Source organism: Neovison vison, chromosome 6 (genome assembly GCF_020171115.1).
Source record: "Neovison vison isolate M4711 chromosome 6, ASM_NN_V1, whole genome shotgun sequence".
In the NCBI taxonomy this organism is placed as follows: domain Eukaryota; kingdom Metazoa; phylum Chordata; class Mammalia; order Carnivora; family Mustelidae; genus Neogale; species Neogale vison.
This window is the reverse complement of record NC_058096.1, coordinates 119,798,437-119,802,543: the sequence shown is the minus strand read 5'-3', so window position 1 is coordinate 119,802,543 and position 4,107 is coordinate 119,798,437.

Genomic DNA, 4,107 nt, shown 5'->3' with positions numbered 1-4,107 from the left:
CAAGGTTTCTGGTAGAGCTACCCCACCCAACTTGCACCACTCAGCTGGAGTCCCTCCAAAGCGGCTCATGCCCTGGAGCGTAGAAGGTGACCACACACACACCAGTGTGCCTGCAGTCCCAGCAGCCAAACTCACGTTAGGCCACCAAACGAGTCTCAATAAATTCAAAAAGACTGAGATCACATTATATATCATTCTGCACCACAGCAGTAGGAAACTAGAAATCAATCACAAGTAAAAGTGTGGAAAACCCACAAATACAGGGAGGGTAAATAACATGTTACTAAACACTGAATGGGTCAGCCAAGGAATCAAAGAGGAAATAAAAAATTAAAAACAGAATTACCAGGGGTGCCTGGGTGGCTCAGTAGGTTAAACCTCTGCCTTCAGCTCGGGTCGTGGTCTCGGGGTCCTGGGATGGAGCCTCAAGTCGGGCTCTCTGCTCAGCGGGGAGCCTGCTTCCCCTTCTCTCTCTGCCTGCCTCTTTGCCTACTTGTGATCTCTCTGTCAAATAAATAAATAAAATCTTAAAAAAAATAGAATTACCATATGATTCAGTAAGAAAAATGAAAACATTAATTTGGAAAGATACATACTTCCTATGCTCATTGCAGCATTATTTACAATAGCCAAGATAGGGAATCAACGCAAGTGTCCATCCATAGATGAATGGATAAAGAAGATACGCTACATATATGATCTACATGCAATGGAATATTATTTGGCCATAAAAAGGATGAGATCTTGCCATTTTCAACAACATGGATGGACCTAGAGGGTATTGTGCTAATAAGTCATTCAGAGATAAATACCATATGATTTCACTCATATGTGGAATTGAAGAAACAAATGAACAAGCAAAGAAAAAAGAAAAAGAGAAACCAGGAAACAGACTCTTATCTATAGCAAAATACTGATGGTTACCAGTGGGGAGTTGGGTAGGGGAAGGGATGAAAGAGGTGATGGGGATTAAAGAGGACATTTACCTTGATGAGCACTGATGTAAAGGATTGTTGAATCTATATTGTACACCTGAAACTAATAAAACACTGTACAGCTACACTTCAATAAAAAAAAAGAAAGAAAAGAATATGGAAATATCCCTTGATCAGCAATTCCATTCTAGGAATTTGTCCTAAGGAAATAGCTAGACATGTGCTCCAAGACATTGGTACATTGATGTAGCTTGGTCAAAACAAGTTTGGTGAACTCTTGAGAAAAATACTATGTAGTCATCATCCCAAAAGAAAATTTCAACAATACTGTGTTTTTACTAAGTGTGAATAAACTACAACATAATATATACTAGGAGGTACGGGGGGTGGGTTCCACCTGCCAGTGCTGAGTTTACATTATTTGCTTCATTCACCAAATACTTTAGAGTATCTATACATGCCAGAAACGGTCCCAGGCTCTGAGGTTATAGTGACGAACCGAAATGAGCATTTCTGAGGTAACTCTTGCAAAGCGCTTAAGGACGCATTCCTGATGTGGTGGGAACATGTATAATGGGAAAAGCTCTCCTCAAAACACTGCGAAGGGCAGGGTAAGGGTGACACTCGGCAGAGGTCAGCACACACTGGGCACGCGATAGCCCTCCCCTGGCTGACTTTCTTCAGCGGTGTGAAAATAAAAGAGAACTCATTTAAAACCGAGCTGGGAAGCCCTGACCGGGCTCTGTCACTCTTGTACCACTCCTGGCAGCCCGTATAACCAGCAGAAAGAAGGAAGATCATTCTTGACAAGGGAGGGACAGTTTTCACAGAGCAATTTCACTGCCTGCTTGCAAGAAAAAGAAGGAAGATCCCTGCCCCAGCTACAGCACATGACCTGAATCCAATGAGAAACCACCCCAACCTCCAACTCTTGTTCTTCTCCAGTGAACTTGTGTTCAAAACAATGGTCCCTGATGTCTTCCTACAAGCTAACAGAAGTTGACCTTCCCTTTTCTTTGTCTCTGGACTTGCTTGTGGTTTGCCATACTTTCCAATTCTTCTGTTATTCCTACATATGCTTATTTTGCTGGTTAAATAACCGGCTATTTTATTTGTAAGTTTGACAAGGACAGAAATCCCCATTTCTGCTCCACTGAGGGAAGCAGCTGCCTCCCAGGGCAGAACCAGAAACGACTCTCCCTTCTGACCTCCTGCCCTGGTGTGGGGCCTGCTTCTCCAGGGACCCTCGTCCTTCCTGTTTGGAGACTTGTCTCCCAGTGGCCCTGGTTCCTCTTCCCAGAAGGCCGCTAGTGTCTTCGTAAATCATAGGGATGGAGGGCGGGAGGTGGGCAGCGGTCTCTGCAAAAGTTCTCTCCAGAAGTGATCTCGTCCTGCTGAGGCAAGCTCCCTAGTAACCAGGTGCCTGCATTTGTAGTCCTTCAAAAGATACTTCCACATTTCCCAATAATGCCTTCTTGGAGGGTCAAGTAAATGTGTGGGTTAGTGAACTGAAAAACTACCAGTAGGGCACAATGTCTGGGAACCTTTCAGGCTCTGAGGAAAACTTCAAGTTTGAGCGGCAACACCCTGGTAGCCTCTGAGAGCTGGGCCCCCAGGGTGGTGACTCCATGAGGACCCAGCATGGAGTGGGGAGGAAGGTGGTTTTCCCCAGCGCCTCATTTCATAGCCATCGTATAGACTATAAAGTGATATCCAGGTAATTTTTAATTCTCTCATAATAATAAAAAACAAACAATTGCAAGTATTGGTGAAGATGTGCAGCCAGAACGCTCACATACTGCTGGTAGGAAAGCAGAACTGGGGCAGCCACTTTGGGAAACATTTGGATGGTTCCTCAGAGTTAGACACAGAGTCACCACGTGACCCAGCCAATCTTCTTCTCGGTCTGTTCCTAAGAGAAATGACAATATGTCCTCACAAAAACTTACACATGAACGTTCATTATTCATAACAGCCAGAAGATAGGAAGAGCCCAGTGTCCATCAGCTGATGAATAAATAAAACAGGTACATCCATACAATGGAATATTGTTCTGTCATAAAAAAGAGGTTCTGATGCATGCTACCATGTGGGTGAAGCTTGAAAGTATTGTGCTGAGTAAAACAAGCCAGTCCCCAAAGATCACGTATCAGATGGTTCCATTTATATTTAATGCCCAGAATGGGCAAAGCTATGGAGACAGAAAGTGGGTTAGTTATAGCCTAGGGATATGGGGGAGGAGGGAGGATTGGGAGATGATGGTGGAGAAAGTACAAGATTCTTTGTGGGATGAAGTAAAAGTTCTAAAATTGGTTGTGGTGATGCACTGAATTAAATGAGTAAATTGTTTGGTATATAAATTATATCTCAATAAAGCTGCTACAAAAAAGAAGGAAAAAAAGCAAAGAAGAAGAAGGAGAGGAAGATGAAGAGGAGGAGGAGGAGGAGAAGATTTTATTTATTTTTTAAGATTTTATTATTTATTTGTGTGTGAGAGAGAGAGTGAGAGCGAGTGTGCGCACAAGCAGGCAGAGTGGCAGGCAGAGAGAGAAGCAGGCTCCCCACTGAGCAAGGAGCCCAATGCGGGACTTGATCCCAGGACCCTGGGATCATGACCTGAGCCGAAGGCAGCAGCTTAAACAACTGAGCCACCCAGGTGTCCCAAGAAAAAGATTTTAGAAAGTGAGCCCAGGCACCTGGGTGGTTCAGTCGGATAAGTGTCTGCCTTCTGCTTAGGTCATAATCTCAGGGTCCTGGGATCGAGCCCCACATCGGGATCTACACTCAGTGGGAAGTCTGTTTCTCTGTCTCTCTCTACCCCTGCTCACTCTCTCTCTCTCTCAAATAAATAAATAAGGTTAAAAAAATTTTTTTTAATTTAAGATACACACAAACAAATAAATAAATTGAGCAGGGGTGGATTAGGTAGAAACCACACCAGTGCACTTTTAGAGAGGGCTGTCCGAAAGGACATTTTTATTTGCCTACAGACAACCTTTGGTAAGGACCACAATTCTGTATAGTTCAGAAAAGCTATAAAAATACAGTTATTAATATTAATAACTTACTTTGAAAAAACACTTACTACATGCCTCCATATACACTTTAAACTTATTAACTCAAAACCATGAAGTATATTTACAACCATAATAGCACAGGTAGGACTGTTACT